General features: G+C 42.6%; 1 protein-coding gene and 1 pseudogene across 26 annotated transcripts in view; one reads left to right on the plus strand and one right to left on the minus strand.

The window, feature by feature from the left end:
* Positions 1–19,695, minus strand: part of ANKS1B (ankyrin repeat and sterile alpha motif domain containing 1B) — a 1,023,959-nt gene that overhangs the window by 979,481 nt on the left and 24,783 nt on the right. The gene's annotated exons all lie outside the window — the stretch shown is intronic.
* Positions 6,363–8,419, plus strand: LOC140594341 (decreased expression in renal and prostate cancer protein pseudogene; annotated as a pseudogene).

Genomic DNA, 19,695 nt, shown 5'->3' on the forward strand with positions numbered 1-19,695 from the left:
AAGACTAAGTTTATGGTGATACTGTTACATAGCAAGAGGTACACAAAAACATCTTCATTCTTATTCAAATTGCTCACATCTTTTTTAAGATTTTATTTATTTATTCATGAGAGACACAGAGAGAGAGAGGCAGAGGCACAGGCAGAGGGAGAAGCAGGCTCCCTGCAGGGAGCCCCATGCAGGACTCAATCCCAGCACCCTGGGATCATGCCCTGAGCCAAAGGCAGACGCTCCACCACAGAGCCCCCCAGGCATCCCTAAATTGCTCACGAATCTTATGAGGTAAATTCAAGTATCCTAAACATCACATCACCCCTGATATAATAGGAAGCCCCCAGCCTACACACACGAGTAAAGCAGAGTCAGTTACACAGTCACACTCTTATGTAAAAAGCAAGCTCCAATTTGTCGCCAATACTGCCAGAAGGAGCAGGCTGGTTACCTGATGAACCGTCCAAAAAACAAAGATCAGTGGCTCTTCTCAGAGAGCAAGCAGCTTCCACTTCCTGACTAAATGTTCAGAAGGAGCCACCAGGCCTGTTGATCATGAATGAATGGAAAACCTGAAGGGTTGGGGGACACCACAGTGGCTGGTTAGGTACAGAAGAAAACTCGGATTCCCACTTACCCAAAGAAAGTAAAAATATATACCTCCTAGTAAAACACAGCTATTTTCCTTCTTGTCTAAAAGCCATCTTTGCTTGTATTTTTCTTTTATTGAGGTATAACTGACGAATACAATGGCACGATATTTGAAGCACACGCAATGCCATGATGCGACACACGCATACATAGTAAAAGGATTTCCACAGCCAAACTTACTACAGATCCATCTCCTCACATATTTACCTCTCTTTTGTTTCAACTACCTTTTCTTAAACGCAATGGGACCCAGTTTGGGACATGCATTCATCACAAATGAGCCAGAGTTCTTACCATCACTTTTTCAGAAGTCCCATCACTGCAGGCTCATTGCAACACAAATATTTTCACAAACAGTGGAAGTGATATATTAGTACAATTTCATCAGGATAATAAGCATAACTAAAAACAATTACCAAGATTTATTTTTTTTATTATTCAGTAGTGAGAGGAGGAAAAGTACTCAACTGTTAACTGTACTTATTTAACTCTCACTTTTTAAAGAGTAAAGTCAGTTAAGTAAAACACAAAATGTGTGACAAAATATATGCTTAGAATAATGTAGTTTTTTCCTTTGCAAAAGGAGATTCACTACATTATGTCATTTCATTTTTCTCTGTATAGCAAAAGTGAATCAATAACCTATTTCCAAATGGGCAGCTAATAAAATTAACTTTTACTGCATATTTGAGAAAGTTATTTAATCTCTTCTAATTACATACACACACAAAGGCTTTTTGCAAATCATTAACAGTTAAGAAATACTTTCATTACACTTTAGGTAGGTAAAATATTCTTGGTTGTCTGAGAAAACCATTCCTATAATATTAGTTAAATGCACAATCACATTTCCAAATGGCAGAAAATAAAAGCAACATTAATTGGAAAGAATATACATTTGGTCTAAGTAAAGCTTGAAGGCACAACCAGAGATGAGCATGGAAAGCATAACTTGATCTGCACGCTCCCCCTGGGCCTCGAGGTATCTCTCTCTGAATGCCCTGCCTGCAAACATCTAGGTCAGTCCCACGGCTTAAACAACAACATCCTAAATAGGGCATGAGAAGAAATCAAATGCACAATAATGTAAATGAATATATCTCCCAGATACAGGGAAGCATTTAAATGTGACAATGTAAAAATGCAGCATAGAGAAGTCAGAAGCAAACCGAAACAAAAAATATTTCGAAAGCTTTCTAAAATAAAAAATTTAAAATGGGCAGGGTAAAGGAAGAATAACTTATAGACAGCTATTCTCACCTTAGTGAGGGGCAGGAGTCACATACAGGTCTACGTATAAAATAGTAACCTAGTAAAACAAACTGAAAAATTCAAACCACAGTACGAAACAAGGGCCTCAGCCTAAATTGATGGTTCTACCGTATTTGTTGGAATCCTTTCCAGAAGCCTCTGGACTTCTGCTTTTTTAGATCTGTGATAAGCACCAATCGTTGATTTAATCGATAGTTAATCAATATTGAATTAGTCAATATTGGTTAATCAACTATTAATGAACAGTAATCAACTATTAATCAACATTCTGTATCTTAGTATCTCTGCTACTAAGATACATAATTACAAGCGAGGCCATTCTGTCTCACAACTGTGCCCTGACCTGCACCGAGCATCTCACATATCCAACAGAATGACCTAAATAGGTCTTACATTATACACAACAGGGGTCTACAAACTTTCTCTATAAAGTGCCAGAGAGTGAATATTTTAGGCTTCAGGGAGCCACACAGTCTCTGCTAGAGCTATCCAACACTATGGCATGAAAAGAGTCTTAGAGAACGTGTAAATGAATGGGTATGGCTGTGTTCCAGTAAAACTTTATCTACAAAAAAAGCAATATACAGGCTAGATTTGGACCTCAAACCATAGTTTGTCAATTCCTAAAAGGAACTCTCAAGGGACCCCACACCTCAAATTTTTCTCCAAGTCTAATAAATAGCTGAAAAGTCTACCTTTGGTAGAGAAGAAAACTGAACAACTTTTATTCTACCATGAAATTGCCAAGATCATATACCAGCTATACAGCAGACCTAGGGATCTACGGGCCTCCCTGAACAAACAAGCGAAGACGAAGACATTATGGCAGACGAGAAATGAAGAAGGATAAAGATGGTCAGTAATTTTAACCAACAACAAATAGATACTGAAAATCTTTACACCCACAGAAATCCTATCTGACCTAAAAATAACTGTATTTTTCCTGCCAATATTTAATAATACATACCCTTCCCTCTCCTACTTTTTTCCACTCCTTCTATTGCTTACCTTGTGTAAAAACAGATAAAATGAGCACGTGATGGTAGTAACAGCTTCCTCACTTGTCTCCCTGCTTCCAGGAATGAGCTACCTAAAACACAATTCTGTTCTGCTTATAATAAGCTGCCAATTTAGCAATGGGGAAGCCTATGGACTCTTGGGTCATGGAGAACTTAATACGGATCTAGATTCTATTATTTATTAGCTGTGTGACCCTGGGCAGGTTACTTAACCTCTCCAGCTTCTATTTCCTTTTCCAAAAACGAGTTTTTGAAAAAATCATTAAGTTGTGATAAAAAGTAAATAAGAGAATTCATGTAAAGTACTCATCAAAATATCTGATACATTATTGTCATTCAAGAAATGTGTCCTATGATTATGGTAATCGTGGGGTTAACATTTTTTAAAACCTGTCTGCATATTCTTTGAAATTCCTCCCCCTGAGAGGCGGGATCTATGTGCCCTCCCCTTGAATCTGGGTCGGCCTTAGTAAGTTGCCTGTAACCATGAGAATGCAGCAGAGGTGATACTGGATGATTTCTGAGGCGAGGTCAGAAAAAGCCATTCTGCTTCCATCTGAATCTCTTGAGACAGTCACTCAGGGGCCACGTAAGAATTCCAGGTACTCTGACACTGCCTCACTGGAGAGACCACATGTAAGCACTATTCAGGTGAGCATCCACCGGCCGTTTGACTGAGCCATCTTCAACTCATCCAGCTAAGCCTTCAGATGACCACAGCCAACATCTGCCTGCAACTACCTGACCACAACATTGTGAGCAAAACGGAATGTTATTTTGAATAATTAAGTTTCGGGTAATTGGGTAGGTAGGCACCAATAGCAACCAGAACAAAACTTTAGTATATGCAGTGATATAACAAAACTCTAAAACATGTAGCATTGGCCAGGTGCCTCAGCAGCCTCACAAGTAATCCAAGGTAAAGACAGGCCTGGCTTAAAGACGTTTATTGCTGCGACTTTTACCTAATGGAGTACATAAAATCCACCAGAAGAGCAAAAAGTAAATGTTCGAGGGAACTGTATTAACAAAGCATTCCCAGCTTTAACTTAAATAGATGGTATAAGTACAAAAAGAAAAGAAGCCTTTGGGCACCCAAACTTCTACAAGTAGGAAGCAGGCCTAGGAAGCACCCAACTGCAGACATACACCATTTCCTAAGCATTTGCTTAGGAAAGCACGATTCAGAAGGAAGAATCAAGAACCCAAATGGCAGGACCAAGAGCAATGGAAAACAATTCCTAATGAGCAGTACTGAACCCTAATCAACACACGGGCAACATCTGTCCAGCTGGATTTCAAAACTGCAATTGTCTCGTGAATGCTATGTAGCTCTCATTTCTTTCATTTTAGAAAGGGGTGTCTACTGTGGTTATCCTATCCCTGAATCACCAATGCAGAGTGGCTAGGTGGGGAGCAGAAAACATCTTTTTAGTTCACAGATCTTCATGTCAAGAGAAACCATATCAAAGGAACTGCATATCAGGGGCCTCATATACATACAGAGTTGATTTAGATGAATGGATCTTGAGCTCATGCCAGAACAAATAAACCTTCAGGATGGAAGAGGACTTTGGAGAGAATGGATTTTGCATTTGAGAGAATTGTAAATAATTTGTGACCAAAAGAAAGACTGTGGTGGTTTTAAAAGACGTCTGCATGTTTTTTTTTAATTTTTTTTATTATTTATTTATGATAGTCATATATATAGAGAGAGGCAGAGACAAGGCAGAGACAAAGGCAGAGGGAGAAGCAGGCTCCATGCACCGGGAGCCCAACATGGGATTCGATCCTGGGTCTCCAGGATCGCGCCCTGGGCCAAAGGCAGGCGCCAAACCGCTGCGCCACCCAGGGATCCCCGTCTGCATGTTTTAAACGCTCCTTTTTTTTTTTTTTTTTTTTTTTTGACACTTCTCCCACCAAGAGGTGTGGTCGGTCTGTGTCCACTCCCCTTGAATCCAGCCCAGTTTTAGCGACAAGCTTGTAAAACTAAAACACAGCAGAAATGACATGATTATTAACTTCCAAGTCTTGGTCAGAAAAGCCCACAAAGTTTTTGCTTGATTCTCTTGAGACACTTGCTCCAAGCAAAGCCTGCTGCTGTGTAAAAAGTCTGATTACCCCAAAACCACCACGCTGGAGAGGCCACATATAGGTAGTCCAGTCAGCAACAAAGCTGAAGGCCCCAACAGGCAGCATCACCTACCAGCCATGTGAGTGAGCCCGATCAGATGTCCAGGCTGCTGGAACCTACACAGCTCTGAGCCCCTGTGACATGTGACTGCAAGTGACAGAGTCTTAATGAGGAATGTCTAGCAAGCACACTACTGCCCAGTAACAAACTACTGACCTACAAAACCATGAGCAACATAAAGTAGTCGTTTTAAACTTCTAAGTTTTACATAAGGTCTCGTACGGTAGTAAGCAAAATAATAATGTTGATGTCACTCCCTTTCAGTAGCTTCTCATTATTCTTTTTTTTTTTTTTTTGCTTCTCATTATTCTTATAATAAAATCAAGTTCCTTTTCTATTATTTACATGATCCAGTCCGTTTACCTTGCTGTTAACTAGTGAGTGGCCTTAGCTGAAATGCAACTTCCTCCTAAAAATATTCCCTTTTAATGCCAAGTATAGGGTAGGGGCCTCTGCTAAGCATTCCTATAACATTCTTTAGTTTTCCTGTTCTACATCCTCTACAGACAGGAATCGCATCCATCTTATTGGCCAACTGATGCCAATACCCAGTGCATATGGATAAGCATTCATACAGTTTTCCTAAGTATTAAATGAATAATATCATGGGGTAGAAAAATCCTAATAGCAAACGAAACACAATAGAATAAATTAGTAATAAAGGTAGGTACGAACAATATACTGCATATAAGAGAATGGGGAAGGGAAGACCTCTCTTAAGGATGAATTTTGGTGAGATAACTGGCACAGAATTAATACAGGAAAGTTTATTTTAAAAGGATTAAACATTAAAATTTAAAGACTACCTAAAATTCAAAGAATAGCTAATGCCTGGCTCCCTAAGGCACAGGATTTTGTTATAAGTCTAGTTCTATGCCTGTCCAAAGGAAGTATCTCAGATTAAAATTTGTTTTGAGCGGCATCGCCGACAGCGGTAGGAGGTTCGGTTGTCGTTCGGCAGCTGCCATTGCAGCTTTCAGTTGCTTTTTAAAGACGGAAAACTCATGGTGCAAACTATTTCCAGGGAATCCCTGTGTTGATCATGGGACATCATATCCTGTATGGAAAAATCATCCATCTGGAGAAATATTTTGCTGTCCTTGTCAAACACACTCCTGAGGAGCAGGACTGTGATGAGCTTGGCTGCACCCAGTACCTGGTGACAGCACTTACCAAAACAAGATCCTTTTCAAAACTTGCCCCAAGCCCATTATCACCAACATCCCCATGAAAGTATGAACAAACCTTGGATTTTCCCTCGAGAGCGGCCAACTCCTTGGACTCATACTCAGTTGCCACCTCGAGGACAGCTCGGACAACTCGCCGGTTGGTTCCCTGGGACCACAGCGAGGGGTCCTGTTTTAAACACAGGCCACCCACTGGGCATGAATTCTGATCCCTTTCTTATGGCAACTGGTTCTCTCGGTGGAAATCTGGCCCCATTTCCAAGGAACCCATCACCTTTTCCATCTTCATCAGGCTCATTGGCTTCAAATCCAGCACCTCTCCCTGCTGGTGCTCGTGACCTAAGCATGGCTTCTTTTCCAAGAGGGATGAATCCCACTGGCGCTGGTGTAGTTTCTTTCCCAAGGCCTGGTGGCCTCTTGGGCCCAGGCCCAGGGCCATCTCTGAACCCTAGGGCAGGGGCTCTTCCAGGCCCAGGATCTCTGTCTAACCCCAGGTTAGGGGGTCTCCCAGGGCCAGGTCCTATGTCCAACCCAAAAGCAGGTGGTTTCCTGGGAATGGGTCCTGACCTCAGAAGTGGTGGCCCTATGAGCCCTGGTTCTGGGCCCAACCTGAGAACAGGTATCTTCTTGACTTCTGGTAATGGTCCTCCTAATCCTAGACCAGTTGGCCTGGGACCAAGACCAAGTCCCAATCTGAGATCAGGCTTCCCGTTGGTACAAACCCTGCCCTGAGGTCAGGTATGTTTCCAGGCCCAGGCCTTGGGCACAACCCAAGGGCAGGCGGCCTGGGACCAGGCCCTAATGTGGACACCAGAGTGGGTGGCCTTCTAGGCACAGGATCTGGTCTTAAGAATGGCTGGACCTCAAGGCCTAGATCTTGCCCCTATTCTAAGAGCAGCATGTCTTTTGAAGCAAATTCAGCTGCTTTCTCACAGGCTTCTGGAAACATGGGCACAAGCCCATCCTCTATGGCAAGAGTACCTGGCCCCATAGGCCCAAGCTTAGGTCCTGGCTCTCAAGGAATTGGCCTTCCAGGGCCAAATCCATCTCCCATGTCCAGGGATCCCAGCCCCATAGGCCCTAATTCAGCTCTTTTTTTCAATGCTAATTCCTTTCCAAGGGGAACAGGTTCAGGAGGGCTCAATCCAGCTGCCTTCTCTCAGTATTCTGGCACATTGGCTTCAAATGCAGCTACTTTCCAGAGGTCTGCTAGCCTCCAGGGCTCAAGTCCAGCAATTTTCCCAAGAACCTCTGGGCCATTAGGCTGCAACCCAGCTAACTTCCCAAGGGCTAGTGGCTTGTAGGGTCCAAGTCCTGCTGCCTTCCCAAGGTCTACTGGCCCATTAGGCCCTGGTCAGGTTACTTCCCCTAGGTCAGCTCCTGGGCCCTGAGCTCTTCTCCAGCAGGCCCCATGGGTATCAACCCAGCTCCTTTTGCAAGGCCAAGTGGAACCCTGGGTCTAAACCCAGCTTCATTTCCAAGGACGAATGGCCCCGTAACCAAGACTTTGGTCCCATTTCCTAGAGTGGGAAGCTCCCCAGCTGCTTTCCCCAGACCAGGTGGTCCAATGGCTACAATGTATCCAAATAGAATGTTACCCCCTTAAACACATTTTTCTTTCCAGGACCACTTTGGTTTTCAAGCACCATGGTTCTAGGTGGGGCTGTGTTTTAAGTAAAAGGGTAGATGTGGAGCTACAGTCTGAATTACCTAGCTGGGGCTCAAGTTCAGATGAGCCATTGTTTTCCTCTGCTTCTTTCTTGACTGAAAGTGAAATGTTATTTGTAGGAGATGGACTACAGCAGGTGGGAATGATCCTGACTTTGAGATTAAAGATCTCCAGCCCTCCAGAAGCCTGCTGTGCTTTTGTCCCACAGCTTTCTGCCTCTTGTTTCTTACTAGTTTCCTGAATTGTTCGTGTGGACTTTTCCTCAGGGATACATTGGCCTGCAGGTCCCAATTCGTATGTAGTCCCCTGCTCACCACTGGAGAATCAGCTCACTGCTCTGTAGAAATGTTGGTGAACCGACCATGCTTCAGCAGCTCTGACCTGGGCAGCTTGGACCTGGTCATCCTCTACTGCCATACCTTTTCCTGGGGGCTTGAACACAGAACAGAGAGGTGGGCAACCACTTCAGAAACCCACCAGATACACGTTCTGCTTGACTGACTGGGCCTGCAACTTCCTTTTCCTGGGACTTAGAGGAGGCCAGAATCAAGGCTCCACCACTCATCTAACTCCCTCTCCACTAGTACTCTCGATCAGAGAACCTCAAAATTTAAACTGACATGGATGGGAATATGGGAATTAGGGTGGGGGTGGGGGGATTAAGGGGAGAAATCACTGTGCTTCGTTCAGCCTAACGTGAAAGGATGGTTGGTGTTTTTCCTGCATTGTATCTTTTCTTACTGTTTCTTTAATAAATGGGATGAGAGGGCAAAAATAATAAAAATAGGGCAGCCTGGGTGGCTCAGCAGTTTAGCGCCACCTTCACCTCAGGGCCTGATCCTGGAGACCCGGGATAGAGTCCCACGTCAGGCTCCTGCATGGAGCCTGCTTCTCCCTCTGTGTCTTTGTGCCTCCCCCCTCCTTTGTGTGTCTCTCATGAATAAATGAATAAAATATTTTTAAAAATAAATAAAATAAAAATAAAAAATAAAATTTGTTAAAAAACATAAAAAAATAATAAAATCTGTTTTGAGATCTACTGTTTAAACCAAGTTTACCTCTCAGATAAGGTAATCAACTAAAAATATTTGCTCCAAACATACTTTCACTAACAGTCATGACATAACAAATATACAAACTCTGAACTTTCCTTTAATTACACATTTTAAGAGTACTTAACTTCCTGATGAATACCCTACAATGGTTTGCTAAATGAATAAATAAGTGGAAGAAAGAGAGTAGGGGATCCCTGGGTGGCTCAGAGGTTTAGCGCCTGCCTTCGGCCCAGGGCATGATCCTGGAGTCTCAGGCTCCCTGCATGAAGCCTGCTTCTCCCTCTGCCTGTGTCTCTGTCTCTGTCTGTCTCTCTCTGAGTGTCTCTCATGAATAAATAAATACAATCTTTAAAAAAGAGAGAGAGAGAGAGAGAAAAAAAATGGCTTTATAGATAATATTTTTTTTGTCCTAGAAGGCCTATTATTTAAAATGAATTTAAAGCTCCAACACAACCAGACACTAAAAAAACTACCATCAAAGAAAAGACTGACAGATTGGATTTTATTAAAATTAAAAACTTGTAGACATCAAGAGACATTATTAAAAAACAGAAAACTGGACAGCCCCGGTGGCCCGGAGGTTTAGCGCCACCTTCAGCCCAGGTGTGATCCTGGAAACCCCAGATCAAGTCCCACGTCAGGCTCCCTGCATGGAGCCTACTTCTCCCTCTGCCTCTCTCTCTCTCTATCTCTCACTGTCATTAATAAATAAATAAATAAATCATTAAAAAAAAAAAAGAAAACTGGGATGCTTGGATGGCTCAGTCGGTTGAGCTTCTGACTGGATCTTAGCTCAGGTCTTGACCTCAGGGTCATGAGTTCAAGCCCTGCATTATTAAAAAAAATAAAAATAAACAGAAAACCAAACTATAAATAGGTAGAAGATACTCACAGTGCACAGATCTGTCAAAGAACTAGTATCCAGAATACATAAAGCACTCCTAAAAAAAAAATCAATAAAACAACCCAATAAAAAATAATCAAAATACTTTGTGGGAAAGTGGTAAAATACAGCTACAAATTATTCCTATTCTGGTATGCATGCCTCTTTGCAATGCGGCATGGCTGCTCCTCCAGTTAAGAGGTAGAGTCCATTTCCCCATCCCTGGAATCCGGGCCGGTCATAACTCACATTGATCAACATAATATGGTGGAAGTGATGCTATACAACCTCCAAAGCTAGGTCTTAAGAGATCTTGCAGCTTCCACTTTTACCCTCTTGGAACACTACCCAACTTTGTAAGGAAACTCTACTACTTACTTATGAGAAGTCACAAGGAAAAAAACAAAGTGCCCGAATGATAGCCAAAACCCATCTTGGGGCCTTCCAACCCAAGAAACTCCCCCAGCTGTCTGCAGCAGCATGAGAGGGCCCAGACAAAACCAAGAAAGGAACCTCCAAGTCAACCTTGTAATTGAAAAAAAATAATAAACTGGTTTTGGCTTAAGCAACAAATAAGCGAAACAGACATAATAGGCACTTCATAAAGATAATATCCAAATGGCCAACAAGCATATGAAAAAGTGCTCAACATCATTATTAAGCAGGGAATGCAAATTAAAACACAGTGAAATACCACAATACATCCACCGAATAAAATTCAAAAGGCTGACAATTTTGAGTGTTGACAAAGATGTGGAATACTGACACTTTCTTACATTGCTAGTTAAAAGGGTAAATTTATACAAACTCTCTGGAAAACAGTCTGGCAACATTGGGTGAAAAATTAAAATTATGTCCACTCTGAAACCCAGAAATTCCATTTCTACTTTTATAACCAACTGAAATGCATATATATGTTCACACACAAATGTATACATACATACATACATACCCCAAAAGCACATGTGTAAGAATGTTCGTGGGAGCACTATTCATAATAGCCCCAAATTAGAAACAACCCAATTGTTCACCAATAAAAGAATGTATAAATTGTGGTATGTTTATACAATAAAACTACACAACAATTAAAAAGTACTACCACTATTTGCAATACCATGCATGAATCTCATGATATAAAACGAGTAAAACAAGTAGAATTCCATTCCATGTATATGAATTTCAAAAACAAACTAAGTCAAAACTAATGTGAGGAAAGAAGTCACAATAGAAGTCACCTCTCAAGGGTTGCTCATTGACTGGGAAAGGGTATAAGGTGGCTTTCCTGGGTGTTGGAAATGTTCTCTATCTTGACCTGGGGAGTCACAGAGTTGTAACACAAGTTTTGTGTACCTCACTTCACTATACACTATTCCCCATTAAAAACAGTTTAAGGGTCGCCAAGATGGCTCAGTTGGTTAAGGGCATCCAACTCTTGGTTTCAGCTCAGATCATGATCTCAGGGTCATTAGATCAAGCCCAGTGTTGGATTCCACCCTCAGGGTGGAGTCTGCTTAAGATTCTCTCCCTCTTCCCTACCTCGCCCTCCCCTTGTTCTCTCTCTCTCTCTCAAATAAATAAGTAAAATAGTTTTTAAAAATCGTCTAAATATCTTGCAAACCAGTTTATCATTATTATGGCACAGAAATAGTACAGACAGCAAAAGTGCCATGACCTACATAAAGCAGCAAGGAAAAAAATTCCCACTGGACCTCCTTTGCCCTTTGATGATATTAAATATCATGACAGCTGAAATGCAGGTGTGCAGGGATCAGCAATAAACTAATGACTGCTTCAGCACCAACTTCAGCTGGTGTACACAGTATCCGAACCATTTAAATGAAACTGAACGTGAACAGGGCTTTAAGAATAATAATTTCTCATTTATGTTGCTACCCTACCAAATTTACATGAAATAATCTCATAGGTTTGGATTTTATAAACACACATTAAAATATAATTATCCTTTAATTATCTGACACTCAACACTTAAAGTAAATACTCTGGAATTATGTAAAAGAATGAAGATGTGAACTGTATTTAGCCCATCTGTGTAGCCAGTTTAGATGAATGGTAATCACATACTGCTAATAAGTTCAAAGTTGTGGGTTCCAGCCTTACAGGAGTCCGTTCCATGCAGAAACTAATACCCCTTGGCACGCTCCTAACAATGCTTTCCAGAGTCTAATAGTTTGTATTACATGAATTAAAAGAAAAGAGAAGGTGCAACGTATATAGTCAGAATTGCATAAATGTTACAAACAATTTAAAGCATACTAGATTGTTAGCACAATTATTGTTATCACTAAATAAATGAGTTCTCTCTGCTTCCATATGATAATATCAGCAGGATACCATATAGAAAGTAAAATTAGATTTGGGTCATCAAAATGTAGAAGGAGAAAAACTAGCAGACAAATTTGGCCAAACTGATAAACTCAAGAACAGTGTCTCAATAAAGACTACTAATATTTTCTGTTTATATGTTATATTTAAATCGTGTTCTTCTGTCTTCCCCATACTCCAGCAATCTGCACTAACAGATTCCCAAATCTACTTGATTTGGAGATTAAATGAGATAATGTAGTAAATTTTTTTAAAAAAAGAACAGAAAAATCATTCATTTAAAATTCAATATTTATCCAAGCTTAACTGGAATCCAAATTTTCTAATTACTAGATTTGCCCCAAATAAGTTTAATAGTTCCTTAAAAAAAAAAAAAAATCTTGGGGCAGCCCCGGTGGCTTAGTGGTTTAGCACCGCCTTCTGCCCAGGGCATGATCCTGGAGACCAGGGATTGAGTCCCACGTCAGGATCCCTGCATGGAGCCTGCTTCTCCCTCTGCCTGTTTCTTTCTCTCTCTCTCTCTCTCTCTCTCTCTCTCATAAATAAATAAAAAATCTTAAAAAAAAAAAAACACTTGAGAAATTGATCCACAATAAACTTACTTAATGCATCCAACTTACTTTGAGAAATATGATGAAATATTCAAGAATGATTTAAAAGTGTTTCAAATCCACATTATTCAAATAGCTTATAAGAGGAAGAATATTGACACATAATAATATAAAGCAACAAGTGAGGTAAGTCATGAGAAAATGCATATAAGTGGAGCCAGAAGTTGGAGAATTACTTCTCGTTGACATAAGAAAAGGCATCACCAAGAAAAGGGCATTTGAGTTAGGTTTTAAAAACTAGACACCACAGACTATGTAGCATTACGGCTGGCTTCATTTATTTAAAAAAAAAAAAGGCAGTCACATTTGCCTTCATAACTGTAATGCAATTGTTATATGTAATTACTTATTTGATGTCTCTCTCCCCCACTGGACTCCAATTCCTATAAGGGCTTAGACTCTTGCTTTTTCAGTTGTCTCTCCAGTACCTAGCAGTGCATCTGGTACATTGTAGACATCCAGAAAATGTTTGTTAAATGAATGAGTAACACAAGTGGGAAAGTAACAATTTGCCTACAAAATAAAGAAGAAAAAAGATCAAATGAGTATTTAGGGCCAAGTCACAGATGATCTTGAAAATCAAAACTAAGGAATTTTAACTTTATTCGGTTGTTAATAAGGGCACGCTGAAGATTTTAAGGAGTGCAGTGACATAACTGGGTTTGTGCTTTAGAAAGTATATCTAAAAGTTAATACTATACCATAGATCACAAAAAAAGAGAGAGAACGGAAGCAATCACAGTATCGTTACGGGAGTCTGGATCAAAGATAACAAGGACTTAAAACTAAAATTAAAACAGTGGGAATGAAAAGTAAAAATAATAACCACGGGGATAGTGCATGGATAAAATCAACAGGGCAATGAATCTTCCATTTACCCATCTTCTGAGCACCTACTATGTGTCTAGGAGCTAGAGACAGGAAATAAAAAGAAGCCACAGTCCTTTACCTCAAAATGCTGATGGTTTCCCCAAATTGTCCATCCACGATGGTACCTTCTTGACCCATTCCCCCCAGGCTGGCCGCCTCTTCCATGATCCCTTGGAGTCCTCAGTCTGGGAGCAGCCCATTGCTCCCCCTCTCAGAGGCATCAGACTTCACTTCTTCTCCATGTTCCACGATCAGATGCAGGTACTTATGACTTCATGCCCAACTGTTTTAGTAACAAAATTCTTAGCCATGGGAATATCCTTTATCAAATAAGTCTATTCTTGCAGCTTGGTCCAGAATTTCCATCTTTTCCATCCACTTGGCTGATCTGTCTTCCTTCAAGACCAGACATATAAAGCACGCCCCCTGGGAAGTTGCTGCAGGCCCCCTTCCCCCTGGTCACTGGCTCTCCTATGCCACCTCCTTAGTATTGCTGTGACTCTCAGTCCGTATCCCCTTTAAGACGACCAAGACACCTACTAGGTGATGTTGCTCCTACTGGAACAGGGACCACAGTTGATTTTATTTGTGTATAAACAATACGTAGGAAGGAACTGAACATCACTTGTGGTTTGGAGACATGGGTGCTGGACTCAAAACAATACCTACAGCTTCCAGGCATGACAAGGCGTCTCACAAGCTGCAGGGCCTGTCCAAGCTTCTTTGTCTCTGAGGAGCTTATCACTGGGTTGTTGGGAGACTAAGGAACACAATGAATCTGAAAAAAATACTGTAGTTCTTTGAGAAGGATATCTATGAGCATTTGTGATAGATATTACAGACCGTCACAGGAGCTCGAGCATGCATTCTTACTAGGAAAGAATGGGAGACATGGGTAAGTGAGAACCTCATGGAGCAGCCTTTATGCTGGCCCTGGAGAACCTACAGTTTAGACAAGCTTACAAGGAGATGAGGTGGGAGGGGCATCCAGGTAAAGAAGGTAATGAGAACAAATGCCAAGAAGCCAGCAGCAATTCAGCAGCAGCAAATTTTACTGAGGGATTATTACGTGCCACACATTGTTCTGAGTGCTACGCAAACAGCAATGAGGACAGGAAAGGTCCCGATCTTCAAAGGGCTTAGATTCTAACTTGGAAGAACAATGAACAAATAAATACACAGAATTATTTCTAACAGTACCAGGTGACAGGAAGGTGATATGCTGTGGTGACTGGGGAGAAGGGGGTACTCCAGACAGAGCAGTAAATCCACTCTGGGGTGATGACATTTGTCCATCTGAGAAGAGGGTAATGAGACAGGCCCAGAATGGGGAAGAGCATGCCGAAGGAAAGAGCAATGCAAAGGCCCAGAAGCAGGAAAACGTCTGAATGGACAGCGTGGCTAAGAGCCAAGAGGCTAAGATACAAACAGTCTGACATTAAGGCTGTCACGTCTAAGGAACAGTGAGGTACCAATTCAGACCGAGGCTGAAACAGTAGATAATCCGAGAAAACTAATTGAAGACAAGGACGCCTCACAGGTATCTCTCACACGGCAGGGTGACGTGGGCAGGTGGGAGGCGCTTCCTCTGGAGCAGCCAGGCGGCAAAGCAATGACTGCCGGCCTCCTGTGACTGCGGAATAAAAGTGGTCTCATTCACCTCCACGAAAGGAGAAACCGGAGGCCTAGAAAGGGGTGAGGGTGTAAGTCATGACTCACGTTCACCAAGACACAGGGCAGGCGCCTCTACTCCCAGGTACATAAGACTAGTAACAGGTTAACTTCGGGGCCAGGGTGTCCAGGTGCCGCTGCTTGGCCCTGCACACCCTGCACACCCGCCCGGCAACCACCTGGCAGCAGGGAGGCGTCACAGACGAGCCCCTGCAGGACACACCACTGACACCACGGGGAGGCGCCACGAGGAACCCAGGGCCACTGAAAACCTGCAACAGAGAGAAAGAAACTCTGCGCTAAGCCCCTGAGATGGTTGGGGCTGCTCACTGTGGCATGTTAACCTCACCTACCATGACTATACACTATAACAATATAGGCAGAATTTTTTTTTAAAGATGATAAAAAGCAGAGGTACTCATCACTCTGAGTGGGGAGAAGAGAACATGAACTATACTACTCATTGCCTTTGACAGATGGCATCTTTTGACATGGTTCTCTGTCTCTCCCAACATCAACGACTTTTATCGGATATGCCCAACTTGGCAGTTCCTGCTCCAAACGGGACAGCGTTATGGGCCATCCGTCGATGTGGGCCACCACAACAAAGTACCACCAGCTGGGTGGCTCAAGTAACAGAAATTTATTTTCTCGGTTTTAGAGGCTGAACGTCCAAGGTCGGGAGGCCAGGTCCTCCTAGGACCTCTCTTCCCAGCTTGCAAATGGCTACGGCCTTGCTGTGCCCTCAGCCAGCGGGACTGGGGGGGTAGTGAAAGGGAGAGTGCAAGCAAGCTCATGCCAGCCAGCCCTCCAGTGTCTCTTATACGGGTATTAAGCCCACTGTGAGGGCACACCTTTGAGATCTCCAAACCTAATTCTCTCCCCAAGGCCCCATCTCCAAATACCATTACATTGGGGACTAGGGCTTCCATCTGGGGGTGAGTGGAGGGGGGGTGCACAATGTAGTCCACAGTAGCAGATGTCCTCCCATCCCTGGTTTCTGGTTTGGTCATGTGACCTTCTCTGGCTTCCAGAATGAGGCAGAGGTGACCGTGTAGGCCAGCTCCAAAGCCAGGCCTCAAAAAGCTCTGATATATTTCCACTTGCCCTCCGGCACCTCCATCGCGGGCATGAGAAGACTGTGCTATGGCTAGACCACCTCACCAAGGAGGACAGAAACTCAAAAAGCCAACCCCTATTTCGACAACCTGTGATGGGGAGCAGAGCCACCTCACCACCAAGCCTAAACCACCCTGCCTAAATCAGTAGGTGCATAAATGATAATAAATGGTTATGTTTGCAATGTGACATACAAACACAAGTGTGGGCCTTTGTTGGGAAACATGACTGCAGTAATAGGGACCGGATGTAACTTCTATCTAATGTCTACAAATAAAGGGCCAAGAAGCGTATCCAGCTCCTTAGGAAAAACCTTATGCTAACAAAGACATCAGGAAAATTAATCTGGACTTCGCCAAATTTTTTTCTTGAAGCTCCTGTTTATTCACCTCTGCTGGTTCTGTGCAATAGCTCCTAAATCCAATTCTAATCCTAGTCAGCAAGATTTGTGAAGATAACAGAGGAGATGGAAGGAAGGAGGGGAAAACATAAAATCATGTGGTACTGCAAAAAAGTTATCGACGTCAAGGAAGAAAATCAAGTGTACTACAAAACACCAAACATGTTAAAAATGAAGAAGTCCTTGGGTTTGGTCAGGAAAACATCACTAGCTCATTGGAAAGTCATTCTTGGAAAATAGAGAAACAGACACAGGAGAATCAAGAAAAGAGTAAACTGCACGTAGATCGAGACAGTCAGTGTAGAGGATTTATTTTAGCCGTGTAACAATGAAAAGAAATGGGGCAACCACTAGTGGGGCAAGAAATGGAACTCATCTCTTAACACAGGAGACCTGGGCTGGGTTAGTTTTCCACTGCTACATAACAAAGTGCCACAAGCTTACGATCTCCGTTTTTCGGGGCAGAAGTTCAGGGGGGCTTAGCTGGGCTCTCTGCTTACGGCCTCACAAGAGCAAAACCCAGGCGTTGACCAGTTCTTGTCTGGAGGCTCTGGGGAGATCCATTCCCTTGCTAATTTGGATTATTGGCACAACCCAGCTCTATGCAGCTCTAAGACTGAAGTCCCATTCCTTTGTGGGGTATTGGCCGGAGGTAGCTCTCAATGCCTAGAGCCTGCACTTCCCTCCCAGCACAGCCTCCCTCTCAGAGCCAGCAACAAAGCCATCCAGCCGTTTCATGTTCTCAAGCTCTGGCTTCCCCTTCTACGGTCAGTTGGAAAACATTCTGCTTGTACACATTCTAATCATGGGATCATACGAGGTCCATCTAGATCATCTCCATGTCTTAGGGTCAATTGATTAGTGACCTTAATTATATCCCAAAATTCCTTTGGGTATATAATGGAACATAATCAAGGAGGTAACATCCAGCAGGTGCACAGTCCTAGGGATTATGACAAGAAATCTTGTCATTTTATAGGATTATATATTAAAGTTAGGAAAGGATCCAAGAGTGAAAAGATCTTGAAGATTTCACACATCAGAATCATGTATGATAATGAATTACCAATAATTCGGAAGGGAAGAAATCAAGGAAAAAGCACACCATCCTAGCCATGGCAAAAACAGAGGCTGCCTTTCCTTGGAGATTGAGAGAATGACAAAAGGGGGAGAGTGGGAGGCAAAAGACAGCATTTATGCCAGCTATTTACTTTGCCAAATTTAGTATCATTTTAATTTAGATACAAAGAGACATATTCTCATATTCTGGATTCTCTGAAAAAGTTCCTCCAGATGGTTATACCTCCCTAGAGTGACAGCACCCAGGGTAGCCTTGCACATATTGGGAATTCAATTAAACGCTGCTGACCATCTGATTGAGGATTCAGAGTCTGGAGTAGCTGACTCAATACAAACATATGGCTTAGTTCCCATCAAAGGAAAAAAAACCAAGTCACTATATTCCCCTAACACAGCCCCTCCTTTGCAATGTGGGAGAAAACAGAATCGAACTAATAAAAATAGACGAATGTAAAAAAGATTAGGGAACAGGCAAACTGCAGAATACAAAACTTCTCTAATTTTATCATAAAGTCAGAATTCTTCAGCTAAGAACCGACGCTAAGACATTTCCTTCTTAATTCTGTTCCATCAAAGCAGTGGCTCCCGGGCGCTGCACTTCAGGGTACCTCAGAGGAGGAAGACACAGTGAGCTCGGGCTGCTCAGGGCTGGGGGACAAGGACACCAATGACGATAAGGTGAGGCTGAGCGATAGTAAGTGTTCAAAGTGCAGGGAAGAAAACAATATTAAACCACTGTAACTCTATAAAGACCCACATAAAGTATTTACAGACAAGAAAAACAAAGGTTCGGACAGGTCAAATACATTTTCTCCAAGGTCATATAGCAAGGATTATAGTAGATTATAACTTCCAATTCGGGAGTGACTGACCCCGAAACTCAATTCTCTCCTAAAGGAGGGATTAACTCATCTCTGGTCCGCTACCTGGACAAGGGTTTAGAGTAAAGTAGAAAGAAACTGTAACAGCTTCTTGGAGAGGCCATTATTTCAAGTGGAACTCAGGAAGATATGTTCAATGTTGAAAAGCGGAGAGGTAAAGTAAGGAGAACAGTTCCCGGGGAAGGAGCATAAGGCACGGAAGCAAGAAATCTGGGTCAACGCGGGGAGGCTGTAAGTAGTTCAGAGAATCTAAAGCACAAATTCCTTACAAGTAAATATATGAAGTCGGACACTGGTGTAAGGGGCAGTATGGAAAAATACTCTGTATTTACTCTACAGTTAACAGGGAGAGAAAGGCAGGGAGGTCCAAAACATGAGCCTGAACTATGAAGGGAAAATCCTCCCCACCTCCCTTTGCTCTCTAGTCCTGAGGAGAGCAGGGTCCCAAGCCCACCTCCAACCCACCGTCAGGCTTTGTTGTCACCGTTACATAAATTAACCCACTTATCACAGGCTAGCAACGTTCCAAGGGGTGGAGCTCTTATTGGTCTTTCAATCCTTCCTGTCTTCCGATGGCAGATTGCACAGACCCTCTGTGGGGGTCCAGGCACCCCCTGCTACCGTTGTCACACAGGAACCACAGTTCCAGGTCCCCATAGCTCCTCTTTTCCTCTTGGTCTTGCCACAGAAGGACCAAGTGTATTCAGCATGCCGGCTTATCTCAATTTCCTCCACTGCTTGCCCTGACGGAAACACCGTAACAGGTCCCATATTTACTGACAAGGCCAACCTTCTTGGC

The sequence above is a fragment of the Vulpes vulpes genome, chromosome 10 (genome assembly GCF_048418805.1).
Source record: "Vulpes vulpes isolate BD-2025 chromosome 10, VulVul3, whole genome shotgun sequence".
Classification (NCBI taxonomy): domain Eukaryota; kingdom Metazoa; phylum Chordata; class Mammalia; order Carnivora; family Canidae; genus Vulpes; species Vulpes vulpes.